The 19,249-nt window shown below is 41.4% G+C and overlaps 1 protein-coding gene across 3 annotated transcripts in view; it reads left to right on the top strand.

The window, feature by feature from the left end:
• Positions 1-19,249, top strand: part of MATN2 (matrilin 2) — a 203,565-nt gene that overhangs the window by 100,185 nt on the left and 84,131 nt on the right. The window lies entirely within an intron of this gene.

The raw sequence follows: 19,249 nt of genomic DNA, 5'->3' as shown, positions 1-19,249 counted from the left end.
TCCAGATGCCCCTGTTTCCATCACTGCCCTTCATCCTTCCCTTCGAGTTCCTTCTGATGATGCCTTTCATCTAGCTCTTCCTTCAGCCCGACTCTTCCCTCTCACACAAAAGGATTCAGCCTTGGTTGTGTATGTGCACGGGATCTGGTTTGTTGTTTTTTTATTTTATTGTTTTAAGGACTTTCCCCTCCCCTTCTCCTTTTTTTCTGGAACATATCATTGCTATCTGGAAGCTCATGGAAATACAACAGTTCAGAAATTTCATTTGGCAATCAACGCCGACTTTCCTGTCCAATTCTCTCTTTTCTCTGTCCCAAACAGCATGATAAATGCATTTAAACTGCTTTCATTCTTTGGACAAATTCCTGTTGTTGTGGGGTTTTTTCCCCCGTGCTGCATATGTTCTTTAATGATTATCCTTCCAGGGGGAGGCGGTGGAAGGCTCAGGGGTGGGGGTGGGGGGGAGATATGTTCTAAAACTAGATCCATAGCAGAGGCCTCATTGAGATAATGGGAGGATTTGTTGGTGGGTAGAGAATCCCGGTAGTCTTTAGCTCTCAGGGTTATGCACTTTGCCACCTGTTTTATCAGCTTTAAGGAAGCGCTAGTTTTCCTCCCTGAGAGCACCATACACTACCCTCGCCTCTCCCCCCCACCCCCACCCCCAATCTCCCAATGAGCCAGGGAGCTTTACTTAGCTTACCAATGGAAGACTACATAACATGCAGCCAGATCTCACAGTTGCACGCTGTTGTCCCAAGGGGATTGGGAAAGAATAATAACTCATGACTACTCCGTTGGGGAGGGAATCCGAAAAAGAGCTTGTGCTGCTGGATATGGGTTTGCACCATCTTTAGGTGCTACATAATCAAGGAAAAGCATCATTTCCCCATTAGCTGCACCACTGATTTTTGATCTTCCAAGTTGCATGCTTATATTCCTAAATTCAGAAATCAGGCTATCGACTGAATTTAAATGAAGGTAAAATAATTTATATAGATTTATCAACCTGCTTTTAATCTTGTTTCTAAGTCATTTTCCTATGTCACTGGGAATATTGACATTTTTCTTTTGTTCTTTGTTCCTTGGTTTTTTTTTAAATACCTGAGTCACCCTTCCTTGCACAAGCTGAAAATTCAGGGCTACTCATGGGCCCAATCCCACTCTGATCCATACAGGAGCTTTGAGCCACTCTGTTTTCCAACCTGGGTCAGATTGACTCTCCTTTCATAACTACGAGGCTCTCATTTCTGGGGGCTCACCTTATTAAAATCTAACTTAGGGGCAGCTAGGTGGCGCAGTGGATAGAGCACCAGCCTTGGAGTCAGGAGTACCTGGGTTCAAATCTGGCCTCAGACACTTAACACTTACTAGCTGTGTGACCCTGGGCAAGTCACTTGACCCCAATTGCCTCACTAAAAAAAAAAAAAAAATCTAACTTAGTGTGGAATCCTCCATCATCTTGGCCCACTGCAGCTCAGAACCCTTAAGCTTGAGAAATCCACCAACCTCAGCCTCCTTTTAACAGAGATTATGGTTGAGAACCACCATGCACCTCTTAATTATGACATTTCTAAGTCATTTTATAGATTGGGAAAATGAGGTAAGAGAAGTAAAGTGATTTGCCAGTGTCAGACAGTGAGGAAGTGTCTAACATAGGATTCAAATCTAGGGGTTCCTGATTCCAAGGCATTAAGGAGAAATTCCCTTTTTTTCTACCTCCCCCTCTCATGGCACGGTGGGCCTGGAGTCAGGAAGATATAAATTCAAATCTGGCCTCAGACACTTATTGGCTATGTTGAGAGTTTTGAGATAGTCCTCTGGCATAAGGGAGTCCCTCCTGGGAGGATGTAGGGTTTCCCTCTAGACCTTCGCTTTCTACAACTGAGTTCACAATGTCATGCTCCCCCGGTGTAGGTGTGGATATCAATAGTTCCTTGTCAGGGTACCCAGTTTATGTCTAAAGAAAGAGACATCAGGAAAAATAACCCTTTAATAAGTTTGGGTGCTGGGGCAGCTAGGTGGCACAGTGGATAGAGCAATAGCCTTGGACTCAGAAGGACCTGAGTTCAAATCCGGCCTCAGACACAATACTTACTAGCAGTGTGACCCTGGACAAGTCATTTAACCCTCATTGCTCTGCAAAAAAAAAAAAAAAAAAGTTTGGGTGCTGAGAATAACATATAAAACAATAGGCTTCAATAGATGCAAAGCTTGATTGCAAGCAATGGGGAAGCAGAGATAGGAAATGGAGACCAACATCCCACTCAGGCAAACACACTATCAAAGAGTGTAGCTCACCTAAAGGCAGCTGCTGCTTTGGGGAGCACAGAGACAGAGGTTCATTCAGCTGAAAGGGGGTGCTCCAACAGGGAGTTGTGCTATTGCGGGAAGGCAGGGGGGCTCCAGGGTGCTCTTCTGAGAGCGAGGCTCTTGTACTATCATTTTGGATGGCCTCCCTGAAGCTGGCCAAATTGCATAGCAGGGGTCAGGGCACAATATTATTTTGCTTTGTTTTGTTTTGTTTTTTAATTGGGGAGAAAAACAAGCCAGCAGTAGACAAAATATTATTTGGGGGACAGAGCTATACCAACCTTCAAAAATGTTATTGTCAGTGTTTTTCCATGAGTATGTTCTATAAGCTTACCTCCTCCCTTGAAGGGAAACTCATGATGCTCTCCAAACCATTAGGTTTTACCTTATAACAATAGTGCGCATAGATTCTATAAGCTACAGCCTCCCTTAAGGAGGAACCATCTCAAGACCATCTGACCTAATCTTATAACAGTGATCCTGGACAAGTCACTTAACTGCTTTTGGCCTCAGTTTCCTCAACTGAAAAAATTTGAATAATAATAGCATCCACCTCCCAGGGTTGTTGTGAGGCTCTAATGAAATCATGAGGACAATTAGGTGGCACAGTAGAGTGACAGACCTGAAGTGAGGAAGATTCATCTTCCTTAGTTCAAATCTGGTCTTACTAGACTTACTAACTTTGTGACCCTGGGCAAGTCACTTAACTCTGTTTGCCTCAGTTTCCTCACCTATAAAATGAGCTGGAGAAGGAAGTGGAAAACTGCTCCAGTATCTTTGCCAAGAAACCCCCCAAACGGGGTCACAAAGAGTCAGACAGGATTGAAACCACTGAACAACAACAAAAATGAGATAACATTTATAACGTGTTTAACATAGTGCCTAGTAGATGCTTAATGCTTGTTCCCTTCCTCCCCAGAACTACCACATACACAGTTACAATGATGATGTTGAAGGCTCTGCCTGTACAATACTGAAAGGCAATAAAAGGAAGACATAGATTACTATTTCTAGTAGTCTCAATTTTTTAAAAAGTAGCTTTGTTTCCTAGGGCATATCATCATAGTAAAATATAGGGGCAGCTAGGTGGTGCAGTGGATAGAGCACTGGCCCTGGATTCAGGAGGACCTGAGTTCAAATCCGGCCTCAGACACTTAACAATTACTAGCTGTGTGACCCTACGCAAGTCACTTAACCCCAATTGCCTCACACACACAAAAAAAGTAAAATATAAGCTTTTGAGGGCAGAAATGAATGTCTATTGAATTTAATTCCATCATAGACACAGACCTACTCACCCTGTTACTGTTCTCAAGCTCTCAAATTCAGTGCTTCTCAACCACCACCACCCCCATTTTCTCAAACAGGAACACACATAAAGGTTTCAGAAATCTTAAAACTACAGCATCTGTCAGGACTTCTCATGAGCTGGCTTTCAAACCCATTTGCTAGAAACAGGCTGGAGGAACTGCCTCCACACCAAGACTTTCTTCTCCCCCACATTGTCATAGATCAAGGCTCAATGCAGAGGTGATCCCATCACAAATTGCTAGGGACCCCCACTCGATATGCCTCATTTACCCACTCACCATGATATTTTCTAACCCTCAAAGGTAACCTCCCGCCTTAACAGGGATTTCAAGAAAGGTTTACCTTTGAACCCAGTCCAAGAGCACTTTAGTATATACTCCTGATTCTGCCGCTGACCACTCCACACTGTAATATTTGGGAGGGACCCTGTGCTCTTCAGTTCTCTTCCAGACCTTCTGTAAAAAATGAGCAGAGGCTACTTTCCAACTACATTTACTCCACTGACTACCATTTTTTTTTTCATACTCCTTTCCTGTATGGGGAGGCCGGTTGGGAGGTAGGGTATGAATCACAATTAGGAGTAGGTATGAGTCTCCTTTCAGAATATAATACCTGTCATACTGACATGTAAATAGTGCTTTAAGCTTTGCAGAATTACTTATATACGGTATCTCATTTGATCAGTCAATAAACCTCTACTAGCCACCTACTGCATACCAGGTACTGGTGATAGGCAAAAAAAAAAAAAAAAAAAAAGAAACAATCCCTGCCCTCAAGGAGCTTACTGTCTATTGGGATAGACAACACATACAAATGTAAGTCTAAACTAAGTATATACAAGGTAATTGTATGGGTGGAGGTAGAATACAAGCTGCAAGGAAGATCAAGAAAGACTTCCTGTAGGAGGTAAACTTTCAACTACTTCCTTCATTGATGGAAGCTAGAGATTCTAAAAGCATGGAGTACATTCCAGACATGAGAGACAGCTTATACAAAGACAAAGTCGAGGAACATTAAGAAGGCTAGCTTGGCTAAACCATAGTAATGAATAACAAGACTGGAAAAGTAGATTGGAGATAGGTTGTAAAGGGCTTTAAACATCAACGGGGGGGGGGGCAGCTAGGTGATGCAGTGCTGGCCCTGGATTCAGGAAGACCTGAGTTCAAATTCAGCCTCAGACACTTGACACTAGCTATGTGACCCTGGGCAAGTCACTTAACCCTCATTGCCCTGCAAAAATAAAAAATAAAATAAATTTAAAAAACATCAACCAGAAGACCTTGCGTTCAATCCTAGCAGTAATAGGGACTCATTCTTGAGCAGGGACTGTGATATGTACAAAATGCCATTTTAAGAAGATTAATTTGGCAGTATGTAAAATGTCTTAGAGGTGAGGGAGAGACAGGGATTCTAGCTAGGACATATTGGGATAGTCCTGGCATGCCATGGTGAGGACCTGAACTAGGGTGATAGCAGTGATCATGAAAAGAAGATGGGTGAGTGACCTTAGGAAGGAAAACTCAGTAGGACTTGGTGACTGACTAGACTGTGGGGTGAAGAAGAAGTAGGAATCAAGGGTGACTCTGAAGTTTTAAATCTGAGTGCTTGGGAGATAGTACAACTGAGAGAAATTTGTATGTCAGGGGGTGAGGCAAGGTCTTATAAGGAAAATGATAAGCACTGTTCTGGGTGCTAAGGACAGTTATAAAGAAAAAGCAAAGATAGTCCCTGCCCTTAAGAAAGTTACATTTGTCTTTCTGTCTATCTATATATCTATCTATAATTTTGTGCAAGTTGAGTTTGAGGTGACAGTGGTACCTTAAAATGAAAATGTCCAGTGGACAACTGGAAATGGGGTAGGAGAGCTCAGGAGAGAAGATAGCTCAGGAAGTAGATTTCACAGTCATGTGTGAAGACAATAGTTTAAAGCATATAAGTAGATGAGCTCTCAGAGAAAGAAAGTATAGTGATAGAAGGTCCAAGTACCAAGGATTCAGACTCCCAATACACACTCATTTAGATAAGCTCCTCACCCCTAGCTCAATCCCTCCCCACAAAAGTCTGTATTCAGCATTAAAATAAACAACATGACAGAGATCTGTGGCTAGGACACCCTAGCTGTGAGCAGAGTCACAGCTGTCTGGAAGGGGTAGGCACCAGACATAGGCCTTTCTTTGCACTCATTTCAGGTCACAGTGCACAAGAATACAGGGCATTGTCTTGCAGGAAGTGCACCTTCAGGTAGTGGTCAACTGTCTGGCTTAAAGGACCATATGCTTCCATGCACACTGTTGAATTGTGAGCTTTTAGAGGATATTGAGCTGACGAGCTTGATGAGCCACATATATTTTAGTAGAGGGCAGGGGTATGATGTATGCTTCAGGAGAAAGGGGTGCGTGAACTTTAAATAGCATAAACCTTCATTAGCCTATCCTAGCTTCTCTTCTGATCACTGATTATCACAATCGATCAATCAATAAATATTCATCAAGCAACTAAAATGTTCCAGGCACTGTGCTAAGTGCTAGGGATACAAAAAGAGACAAATGACAGCCAAGCACCTAAAAATTCTAAACTTGACAACTCTGTAGACCTCCCAAAAGATGGCATGGCATAGTGACCCCTTGGAATCAGGAAGACCTAGGTTCAGCTAAGTGGCACACTGTATAGAAAGCTGGGCCTGGAGTCAGGAAGACTCATCTTCCTGAATTCAAATCTGACCTCAGACATTTAGCCATGTGATGCTGGGAAAGTAATTTAATCCTGTTTACCTCAGTTTCCTCATCTATAAAAAGAACTGGAGAAGGGACTGGAAAACCATTTCAATATCTTTTCCAAGACAAACCTAAAAAAGTTGGACAAGAAGCAACTGAACAACAAGCAACAATACTAGTAGTGATGGTGGTGGTGGCGGTAGTGGTGGGAAAGAGGAGGAGGAAGAGGAGGAATAGTACCTCTCTACTGCAGAGAGCACATTTCTGATGGACTGGCCATGTAGCTCAAATACTAAAGATACATTTACCTAAAAGACTTTTTTATGAAGAACTCACATAAGGCAAGTGCTCACATGGAGGTCAGAAGAATCGATATGAAGACACTCTCAATAGGAGATATTGACACAGGACTGCCCAGCATAAAAAATGTTTTGTGCTCTATGAGCAAAGCAGAATCGCAGTAGCTCAAAAGAAATGTGAGATTTACAAATTGGGAGACATCTTCATCAGAAATGTTCGAATGGATTATTTGTGCCAGACCTATGTTACAGCCTTCTGAGCCCCTATTAGAATGACGATGGAACACATATACCTTGACCCCAACATAGCTATGCCATTGTTGTCCTTTGAATATGAAAGATGAACAACAGTAATAGTAGTAGTGGTGGTGGTGGTGGTGGTGGTGGTAGTAGTAGTAGTAGTAGTAGTAGTAGTAGTAGTAGTAGTAGTAGTAGTAGTAGTAGTAGTAGAAGTAGTAGTAGTAGTAGTAGTAGAAGTAGTAGTGGTAGTAGTAGTAGTAGTAGTAATAGTAGTAGTAGTAGTAGAAGTAGTAGTGGTAGTAGTAGTAGTAGAAGTAGTAGTAGTAGAAGTAGTAGTAGTAGTAGCAGTAGAAGTAGTAGTGGTAGTAGTGGTAGTAGTAGTAGTAGTAATAGTAGTAGTAGTAGAAGTAGTAGTGGTAGTAGTAGTAGTAGTAGTAATAGTAGTAGTGGTAGTAGTAGTAGTAGTAATAGTAGTAGTAGTAGAAGTAGTAGTGGTAGTAGTAGTAGTAGAAGTAGTAGTAGTAGAAGTAGTAGTAGTAGTAGCAGTAGAAGTAGTAGTGGTAGTAGTAGTAGTAGTAGTAGTAATAGTAGTAGTAGTAGAAGTAGTAGTGGTAGTAGTAGTAGTAGAAGTAGTAGTAGTAGTAGTAGTAGAAGTAGTAGTAGTGGCAGCAGCAGCAGCAGCAGCAGCAGCAGTAGCAGCAGCAGCAGCAGCAGTAGCAGCAGCAGCAGCAGCAGCAGCAGCAGTAGTAGTAGTAACAGTAGTAGTAGTAGTAGTAGAAGACTACAAAGGTGAACCTGCCCATAATCTCAGTCTCCCCATAAATCTATTTAAGCAATTGAGTTCTGGTTCCAAAATTTTTATAATTTTTCATAAGAAAAGCACAACTTTGTTTAGGGAGTAAATCAGAGAATCAACATAGTTAAATTGACATAGGAAAGTATCTAAAGAACAGCTGGGAAATGTTTGATAGGACAGGTTTGTTTTCTTTATTTTTTTCAATGTAGAAGTGCAGTTGATGACTCATATGTATTGTTGACAGTCTTTAAGCAAGCTGCAGCTGTCATAATAAGCTTGGGGCCTCTGGACTCAATGAAAAAGAAAAGGGAAGCTCCCAAATGCAGACGATGGGTTTTGCCTGTCTTTATATTCACTCACTCCTGTGTCTGTCCACTGGTGGTAAATCAACTCTCTTTAAACTGTTTTTGGGTTTTGGAACGAGTCATGTACACCATTCCTTCCAAGTATTAGTAACTAAAAAAGGAGACATCCTTTCTACCTTGTCCCATTAAATTCATTTTGCTTCCAAGGCTTTTAATTCAGTGACAGAAGAGATGAGGGAGCTGAATAATTTCTGGTAAAATAATTCATTTCAATTCACTTCTAAAGATGAATTTAATTCATCACTACTGTGATATTTTTCAGACTGAGTTCTAGCATACCAAACAGCCTGCAAACCTTCTGATGTAACACAGGCTGATGTGAGCCAAAAAACCCAACATTTTTGCCCTGTCTTCCCATCCAGGGTAGATCAGTCAACATTTCTCATATCATCTGGGTTGAGTAGGGACAGCTTTACCAAGTCACAAGCATTTAAATCAAGGCTGCCTGTGGTTCTCTTGTGGGAGCTCAGGTTTCTGAGAGTTGATCTTTTAGAGGGAAGTTTTAAGCCTCGAGTTTGCTATCACATGCTTATGCTTTACCCAAGCTAAAGAATATAGGAGCATAAACAGATAAAAATCTCTCCAAAAATGCTCCTAAAAATTGAGAGAGGAGAAGGTGGATTTTGCTGAAGTAATGTTGCCTTTTGGAATGGGAGCTTTCAGGGTTTGCCCAGAACTTTTATTACAAAATACAAAATTCCCCATTCAGCTATGCAAGAGCAATTCAGGCTTAGAATTTACAAAGCAGGCTCTACTTGCCAAAGAGGTTTGATTTTTTTTAAAGCTTGAGTCTGATATTTATGGTCATGGTTTTTCTAGGTACTCAACCTAATAAAATCATCTTTATGAGCACTAATCCTGGTTAACTTCATTGGGAACTGATACCATTTGTCTTTTGGCCCTCCAAACAAATGCCCCACCCTGCCCTTGCTTGGCCTTCCTCTGGCCCTTGTCTGGGAACTCGATCTCTTTAGCAAGTCATCCTCATGTACCTTGCTGATTGCCCAGGACATAGGCCCTCAAAGCACACCCCAAATACTCCTCATCGCAGTGTTCCCTGCTATTTCCAGATCTTATTGATTTATTTGTGTCTTCACAGTGCCTTATGAGGTAGCAATTATTACTGTTGCTGCTGCTGCTGCTACTACTGTTAATTCTACCACTACTATGTGATGTTTAAAATCGAAATTGTGTGGTCACCTTAAATTAGAAGCTTTAGCACCAGTCTTTGGGCATTAAGCATATATTAAAGAATACTAGGTATTAGTAAAAAGGAAAACACATGGGGTTCAGAAAGTTAAGAAAAGACCTATCTAGTCATCTAGCCTAGAGTTCCAGCCTGGTCTGGTTCTTCCTCAAGTCCTCCACCAAGAGCCTGCTTCAACCATGAATTGCTCCCAAAAATTGAGTGTGGAAGCTTTTCATAGGTCTGGAGCAGAGGCTTACACACTATAGTGTGTCCTTACACACTGCTTCAAGCTGATTGGTTAGCATCATCCAAATCCATTGGTTTAGTGGACTTGAAGGTAGTCTTGAGTTGAGTTCAAAGTCCTTAGCTTCTGAAAACAATACCTTCTTAAGGGCTGGCCAGGTGTGGTTATAATCTAATTAACTTGAAATAGGCTAATCAGCAAAGTCAATCCTCTCACTTAATTCAATCAGTTTAGATTAATATCCAGGTGGGGCTTTTGAGTATCTGCCAAATACCATTATTTTCTCACAACTACTACTTCTCCCACTCCCACTCCCACTCCCACTGCCACTACTACTACTTCTACTACTACTTCTACCACCACTACTACCTACTTTTGCCACCACTACCACTACTACTACCAGTACCAGTACCAGTACCAGTACCACCACTACTACTACTACTGCTGCTTCTACTACTTCTATTACTACTAGCTAGGTAGCTAGCTAGCACTTATATAGTACCTAGAATGTTCCAGGTAGGATGTGTGGGGTGTTTAGGGAGGACTAACATCTCTGGTGTGAGGGTTTGCCAAGTCTTTTCAGGGCTGCTCATCCACCTTTTGTGTCCACTTGTCACCCAGCTCTAACCTATGGTTTCAAATAGGTAGAGGAGCATGTGTAGCAGCCACACCCTGATAAAACTGTCAGGAAAGATGAGCTAGACACGGTTGAGGGTAAGCAACATGGCCTCAAGCCCATCAGTAAATTAGGCACGTCTACCCCAAGCATGTGAAGACTTCCCCTGTTAGAATGGGTGAATGAGAATAATTTGTTCCAAAGGCCATGAAACAGGTGCTGTGGAACAATCAGAGCTTGGTCAGATGTGGAAGATCCCAGGCCATCACCAGTAGTTTTGACTTTTATCCTGCCACTGCACTTCAATAACTCAGAAAGAGAGACTGAGGCTGACGACTTTGTGCAACATTGCTTCACAGTTCACCCATGAGTCAACATATCACCAGTGATGTCATTGGTCCTCTACATTACAGGCACCGCACTGAGTGCTTTATAAATATTATCTCATTGATCATCATAACAATCCTGGGAAGTAGTTACTACTTTATCCCCATTCTACAGTTGAGGAAACTGAGGCAAACAGAGGTTATGACTTGCCCAGGATCACACAGCTAGTAAGTATCTAAGACTGGATTTGAACTCAGGTTCATGAGAGAAGGCTAGAGGAAGCACTCAAAGCCCAACAGCAAAAGCCCTCCAGGGATAGTGCCCTTACTTTTTTTTTTTTTTTGGTGGGGGGGGCTGGGCAATGAAGGTTAAGTGACTTGCCCAGGGTCATACAGCTAGTAAATGTCAAGTCTCTGAGGCCAGATTTGAACTCAGGTCCTTCTGAATCCAGGGCCAGTGCTTTATCCACTGTGCCACCTAGCTGCCCCCATGCCCTTACTTTTGTTACTGAACCCAAACCAAGAGTGTGACTTAAAAAAGGGAATTTCAGGTCACTAAGGATCATGGATTTAGAGCTGGTTTAAGATGCCATCTAAACCAACCTCCTCACTTGTTAGAGTGAATGAGATCCAGAGAATTGAAGTGATTTGCCTAAGGTCACACAGGTAGGAAAGGGTAAAAAATCTTTCTGGCTACAAATCCAGAACCTTCCCACTGCTTCTCAGTGTCTCAGCACTGTAGACTAGAGTGCAGTGTCTAACGGAAAACAGAAACGGACTTTGGCTTTTAAAGTCCTTCTTAACATGATCCCCCTTTTCCCCACCCTTCCAGTCTTTTTAAACTTCACACCCTTCCCAAATAACCTATGATCTGGTGATGCTGGCTTCCTTGCTGTCCCTGGAACAACGCATCTCCCAACTCTGGTTGTTTTCATTGGCTATCACCCACAGCTGGGGCACTGTTCCTCTGCCCCCTGGCTTCCCTGAAGTCTCAGCTAAAGTCCCACATTCTTCACGAAGCCTCTCCTGATCCCCCTTAATGCTAGGCCTTTCAGTCTGTGATTACCCTGAATTTATCCTGTCTCTATCTTATTTGTTCATGGTCTCCTCCAGTTATATAGTGTCTACATATACATGGTATTTTCCTTATAAAGGGAGTATTTCCACCAAAGTGACCTGATGGATTTGGATAAAATCTGTTTGATGCTCTCTTCTAGCCAAATTGTTTGTTTCTTTTTTTCTTTGTTTCTTTTTTTTTTTAGATTTAAACGTAAATCCATTGAAACATTTAAATCTTTTGAATCTACTTTCTGAAACATGATAGATCACTGTTGGTGGCCAAATAATTTAATATTTTTTCCAAAAGATCCAGATTATGTGGGTAATGTAGGCAGGGAATCGATGAATTAAAAATTGATATCCAAAGGTTTGGTACTTACTGTTATAGATATAAGGTCATAGCTGGCAGGGACTTTGGAGGTAATCTAGTTCAAACAACCACCTTGTTTTATTGATGTGGCAACAGAGACCTAGACAGGTTAAGTGACTTGCAGGAGGTCACACAGTAGAAGATGGCCAAGCCAGGACTCAGTTAATTGGCTGATTCCGCATCCAGGGAAGTCCACTCTTTTCCAAGTGAGTACTATTCTCTTATCCATAGTGAAGAAATGCACAAGTATTTTCGTCCCTGTCAGATCTATGTTATTTTATTACTATCTAGAGCCGAATTTTCTGGGATGGGATTCTTGGCAAACCATTCTGGCTTAGGGAAAAGTTTTTGAGGTGAGAATATGCTGATGAAATGAGAGTTTAAGGGTTAGGAGTGACTAAGGGTTGGGTCTAGAATGAGTCCTGAGAAGAAAAGACAGTTATAGTAACAGGAGAAGTCCAAGGCTTCTATAAAGGAAGTAAAGCAGAAGTAGAAAGGAAATTTTACTTTGAAAGATTTCATTCAACTGAGGAAAGAAAATTAACATCACTGAGCCATAGGCAGAGTCCACTTCATTACATTTAACTGGGGCTCAATAATTCAAGTGAAGAAGGGGGCAGCTAGGTGGCACAGTGGATAAAGCACCAGCCCTGGATTCAGGAGGACCTGATTTCAAATTTGGCCTCAGGCACTGGACATTTACTAGCTGTGTGACCCTGGACAAGTCACTTAACCTTCATTGCCCTGACCAAAAAAAAAAAAAATTAGTGTATAATACTTGACCAATCAAACAGACAGTTTAGTCTATTGTTCTGCAACCCAATGTGGAGGGCATTTTGCATCATGAGTCCTTTGGAATCATACTGGATCACAGTCATAGTTGATCATTGCACACTGTTGCTGTTGCCAAGTACAACATTCCGCTGGTTCTGCTCACTCTCATGGTTTTTCCCATAAGGATAACTAGGTTGCTTTCTTTTAAATAATTCCGGATCTTATTGAAAAGGCTCCATAGTATTCTGAGGCTTGATTCAATGCAATTCAACAAAGACTGTTTACATGCAAGGGCCTGGTCCTAGGCACTAGAAATTCAAAGTCAAAAATGAAACAGTTCATGTCCTCCATGAGCTTATTTTCTCCTGGGGTTTGTGACATGTGTTCTCCCTAAAACAAAGTCCTATCCTCTTAACAACAGTATTCTTCTGGTGAATCTGTATAGGGCTGTGAAATATGGTATGAGATAATAACAGCTATCATTTATATAGTGCTTTGAGGTTTGCAGAATGCTCTATGGATGTTATGTCATTTAATCCTCACATCAACCCTTTGAGGTAAGGGCTGTTATTCCCAGATGAGGAAACTGAGGCTAAGGAAAGTTAAGTGAGGTGCCCAAGGTAACAACAGGTAGGATTAGAATTCAGGTCTTCCTAATTCCAAGTCCAACACTGTTGCAATACACTGCCCCACTTAACCACCTAAAAATAGCATAATCCTGAAGAACTAAAGTTGTGGATCACTGGAAAGGTGCTAGGTGGACATGAGTAGGCTGTTTTAGCTGCCAAGAATGATATAAGAAGGGGGCGGCTAAGTGGCACAGTGGATTAAGCACCAGCCCTGGATTCAGGAGTACCTGAGTTCAAATCCGACCTCAGACACTTGACACTTACTAGCTGTGTGATCCTGGGCAAGTCACTTAACCCCCATTGCCCCACCAAAAAAAAAAAAAGAATTATATAAAAGATGTGGCATCGAGGATGCCATCAGAGAGAAGTATGAACAGAAAAGAAAGTAGGCCAGTAAAGCAGTGAGAATGATAGAGAGGGGGGCAGCTAGGTGGTGCAATGGATAAGTACCAGTCCTGGATTCAGGAGGACCTGGGTTCAAATCCGGCTTCAGACACTTAACATTTACTAGCTGTGTGACCCTCGGCAAGTCACTTAACCCTCATTGCCCTGCCCCCCCAAAATAAATAAATGGGAGAGAAACAGTGTATCCATGCAATGTCAAGTATAAGAAGGATGATGGTTGACCCATCTGACAAGGTTTTACAGGAAAACATAGATGAAGGTCATCTTCAATGAGAGGGCATTGGTGGGTTGCCATATGCAATGTTTTTAAATACAACAAAACTTTATTTTCAAATGCAAAACCCATTCTTAGCCAAAGGGAGGCACAGAAGGAGGCCTGAGGATTCTGCTAAAGGCCATAGTTTGCCTATTAGATGAATCACAGGATCTTAGATTTAGGCCAGGGAATGGAATAACAGCCTAGAGAAATTAGTCTTCCAATTTCACCAAACTCTCCCATTCTTGTAGAGATCTTGGAGGAGAAGATTACTGTGACCCCAACCCCCAAGGCCTTCCAAGTCACCTCTGGGATTATAAATCATCGCACTGACACTCAAAGAAGTTTGACTTCAAAGTCCTTTGTTTCCTACTTGGGTTTTATTACCAGTACAGAAAGAACCTGCCCTGTGGGGTGAAATACAGCAGAAAATCATTGGTGTTTTTCAAAAGTCTAAGCTATCATTTGAAAACATCTGTATTGGTTTCTGATTGAAGTGCCCGTTTCCAGAAAAACACTAAAGTTGTTTTCTCAAAAACCCAGTCTGTATCCATTGCATTATACTTGTTTAATTAAATTAATCCCTCACTACATCTTGCCCTCAGCCTGTACAAATCCCCATGGTCATAAATCCCAGAGGCTATAAAAACATCATGAAAGGATAAGAACAAATCAAGCCAACTGGAAAGCCTTCCTTTGAGGGAAATGGGTTGGTGATTCATACGTGTAAATGTAAAGGGGAAAGGGTCTTGTGTTCATGGTAGAGAGGAACAACCTAATCACAAAACAAAATCCTGGTTTGATTTGTCAGCAGTCCTTGTTCTTGATAGGGACATCTTTCTAGCAATAGTAATAGCTAGCTATTTTTTGTTTGTTTGTTTGTTTGGTTTTTTGAGGGGCAATGAGGGTTAAGTGAGTTGCCCAGAGTCACACAGCTAGTAAGTGTCAAGTGTCTGAGGCTGGATTTGAACTCAGGTCCTCCTGAATCCAGGGCCAGTGCGCCACCTAGCTGCCCCAATAGCTAGCTATTTTTAATCCAACCTTTTCATTTTTATAAAAGATGAAACTAGAGTCTAGAGAAATTCAGTGACTTTGCCCAAGGCTATATAGGTAAATAAGCCATGCAGATGGGATCCGAACCCCTGACTCCAAATTCAGTGTTATTTACTCTACACTGTAAAGCCACTTTCCAAACAGAGCATGCCCACACTTGTGGTGCATCATGAAGACATGCGGGGATGTCACGTCCTAGCTTTCTTCACTGTCAGCAGCTCTTTGGTTGTCTGCCATGTTTCTGGCTTCAAATGCTTACACACCCAGATTCCTGTCTTCCAAAGCCAAAAGCCCAAAAGTTCTTCTGAAGACGCATAGGCAAATTAAACAGGATCATCCAGATGAAAAGGATGTCTCCAAACGCTGATATCACCACACTTGTGGTTAATCCAGCAAACAAGAAAATGTGGCCACAGCTTCCAAAGAGGGCAGAAGTTCATAACAGGAAGCTAAATGAAGGGGCTGAATTCAGTAGTAAATGATCCTGGACACAGCATTTCTTCTTGGGTGGAGAACAAGGGGTCTCCAAAGTGGGAACAATGACCTGATCCCAAGGGGTGTGTGATCAGCCAGTCAGAGTTGGGAAGTTGGAACTCTCCCTATGACAGCCAATCATGGAACTTTATCTCTGTTTCAAAGCACACCTACCCATTCCTCCTAAAACTCTGTCCTGTCCTTCTAATGGCAAGCTCTCCAATTCTGAGCTGGTTGTCTGTCCTCTAAGGACATTTATAACCTAACCATTCATTACCCAGGCACCTAAAAAGCAGTTGCATAGTTTCCTCTAGAAAATTTCCTATACAATATGCTACACACACTCCCAACACATACACAAGTACATGCATGCATATCTATCTCCTAACCCCCAGATCACCTCATAACTAGGGTAGACATTCCTCAGAATGCCGGTTCTCTTCTCTGGGGCATTGGCTGATAAGATCATAGCTGGGACAGAATGAGCTCCATAGGATGAATAGGCATGGATGGACAGTCATCTGAATCTCAGAGTTCAATACATTATTTTCCCCCTCAAAATGCTACCCTTCTTCCAAACTTCTCTATTACTGTCAAAGGCTCAACCATCCTGCTATTAGCCCATTTTTACAACCATGGTCTCCTTACTCTCACCACTATCTACAATTTATCTTGTATATTAGCTAGTTGTTGGCATGTTATCTCTTCCATTAGACTGACATTGAGATTCTTGAGAGCAGGGACTGTTTTTTCCTTTATTTGTAGCCCCAGCCTTTAGCACAGTGCCTGACTTAGTAGGCTCTTCATACCTGTTTATTGACTTGTTGACTGGCCTACTATTCAGAGCCAGAAGACTCCCCCCAAAAGGGCAACAAATCCAAGTGAGTAGGCAATAGGATCACAGGAAATGAGTTTGTGGGCAATTGATCCAAATTTGAGGTGCAGAAGGTGATCTATCTTTGCAGAGCAAGCTTGCGGGGAAAACCATGGAAGGAGAAACATGACTGACAACTCATGATTTGGATCCTACAAGGAGACAGCCCAAGCCAGTTCCCTGAGCTGGCCATGCCAACTCCTTCACTTAGCAACTAAAGAGATATGTGGAGTTGGCTATTTTTTTTTAATAATTTTTTTCCTAATTACATGTAAAAACAATTTTGAACATTCATTTTTTAAAAAAATTTGAGTTCCAAATTCTCCCCCTCCTTCCTTTCCCTTCCCCATCTCTGATTCAGTAAGCAAATTAATATAGGACAGGTAAAACCTATATTTCCATATGGCTCATGTTGCAAAAAATATACAGATCAGAAAGAAAGAGAGAGAGAGAGAGAAAGAAAGAAAGAAAGAAAGAAAGAAAGAAAGAAAGAAAGAAAGAAAGAAAGAAAGAGAAAGAAAGAAAAAGAAAGAAACTATGTTTTAATCTGCATTCAGACTCTATCAGTTCTTTCTAATAAGATGTTTATAGTGCTTCAGGAGCTTCCCCTGGGACCACTCCATGGGGAAGATAAAGTGTTATTATCCCCTTTTACAAATGTGGAAACTGAGGCCTAAGAAACATCAAATGACTTGCCCAGCTCACAGGGCTAAGAAGTGTCAAAGCCAGAATTTTAATTCTTGATTCAAATCTAACATGCTTTCCACCATATAGCAAGACCTCTCATTTATTAAACAGATAAATTTCTCTTTATTACATTGAATGAAAAACTCCATGAATGTTTTCTGATTCTCCTCAGGCTCTAATGGTGAAATCAATGGCAAATTCAATTCCCTTACATGAGTCAAACCATCTTCTGTTCAGGGGAAAGAGCATTATAAAAAGAGCATGTTTGTTGAAGAGAAAGAATGAATCAGTGATGGATTGATGATATCTTTGACCTTTATTGCCCTTTAATATACTCAAATTCCAATCTCATAAATATATTCCTACAGTTTTTTTAGTAGAGTTTTTTCCCTAGGCTTATCAGCACTTTGTGAGCACTTAGCACGTGTTGACCAAACAATAATGATAATTTATGATGATAATCCAGTTCCCTTTAGTAATTTGCATTCTCTAGCACTCTCCTCTTGCTTTTCCATTTACTATTTTCCCTCGGCTATTTCTTAGGGAAAATAAACAGAAGGAGAGACAGTTTCAGAATTTATTTTGGTAATAATCTCTGGTATTTATATAACACTCTGAAGTTTGAAGAGCACTTTCTTTGCATTATTTCATTGGAGACTCATAGCAATCCTGTAAAGGCAGAACTACAGGCATTACAGATGAGGAAACTGAGGCAGAAGTTAAGTGACTTGCCCATGGCATTTGTTGACTTAATATAACTAATAAGTGTCAGAGGTGGGTTTTGAAGCCAGGTCTTCATGTCCAAGTCAACAGAACATTTTTTTTTAGATTATGCATTACAATCATGTTAAACATATTTCCACATTAGTCATGTTGTAAGAGAAGAATCAGAACAAAAGGAAAAAATGCAAAAAAAGAATAAACAGGAACAATGTAAAGTTGCTATCTATAAAGGGATAAAATTCTAGCTAAACTGTCTAAAGTTCTATTGAGTGGTCACCATAAATTAGAAGCTTTATCAAGAGTTTAGACTTTTAAGTATTTATTTAAGAAGCATAAGAATTTGGTGAGGAGAGAGAAAGAGGCCAAGGTTCCTTCATTTATCTATCTACAGGACAGCATCTCTGCTCCGGCCAAGCTGAGGTTCCAGGCGAAAGAGAGCTTGCTCCCTCCTTCTCCGTCCCAGAAGCCTCTCTCGAAAATGGAAACAGGGCCATACACGCGCGCACTCGCGCGCGCGCACACACACACACACACACACACACACACACACACACACACACACACACACACACACACCTCTCCAAGCTAATTGGCTGGTAGCTTTGATGGACAGTACCCGTGAGCAAACATCACTTTCTGATGCCAAGGCCACATGGCTTGTCCTCAGGCCAGAGCTCACAAAATGTTCTTCCCAGAAGGGGGCGCTATTCCAACTCTCACAACAATAACAAAAAAGTAACAACAAAAGTGAAAATAGTACAGAGCATTTATTAATTCTTACTATATGCCAGGTACTTCCCTAAGGCCTGAGGAATATAAATATGAGCAGGAATACAGTCCCTTCCCTCAAGGAGCTTACATTATAATGGGAGAAAACAACAAATAATAGGGAGTTGAAAAGGTTGAGAGGAAGAGAAGAAGAGATGATACCTGGGGGCATTGTAGAGAAAGTCTGGAAGAGTCGAGAGCATAGCCAGGAGAGGAATGAAGACATAGTTGTCATGGATGGTCTCCTTAAAATGGCTGTTCTGGGAGGAATCACTCAATCAGAGGGAGAGGCTACAAGGTAACAGTTATTTTCTGGGTGTGAGGTCCGTGGGTGAAGTGAGTTTCCAGGGTAAAGAGATTTCTAAAGGATTATAGAGAAGGTTCTGGAAAGTCAAGAGGACAACCCAGAGAGAAATGAAGAAATAATCATGACCCTACTTCCAGCACAGTAGCTACCACACCACACTTACTCCTTAGACATATTTGAGAAGGATGGGCTAGTATAAGTTCAGGAATCAGAATTCTCTAATTCTTAGATCTGTCATTAGTTATATGGATTATTTAATTGCCTCTTTCCTCACTTTGTCTGTCTGTAAAATGTGAATGGCAGCGTTGATCCATGGAGACTGGAGGGATCGTAGAAAATCAATTGGAGGTGATGGAAGATGAGATTTGGTTTGGTTTCAAAGTACTTTTAAATTTACAAAGTGAAGAACTATGTCTTTAGTGACTTTATACTGTACTCGATGGGAGGACAGTGGGTA

Source organism: Dromiciops gliroides, chromosome 1 (genome assembly GCF_019393635.1).
Source record: "Dromiciops gliroides isolate mDroGli1 chromosome 1, mDroGli1.pri, whole genome shotgun sequence".
Classification (NCBI taxonomy): domain Eukaryota; kingdom Metazoa; phylum Chordata; class Mammalia; order Microbiotheria; family Microbiotheriidae; genus Dromiciops; species Dromiciops gliroides.
Note: the sequence above shows the minus strand (reverse complement) of the source record. Positions and strands in the feature narration are given on the sequence as shown.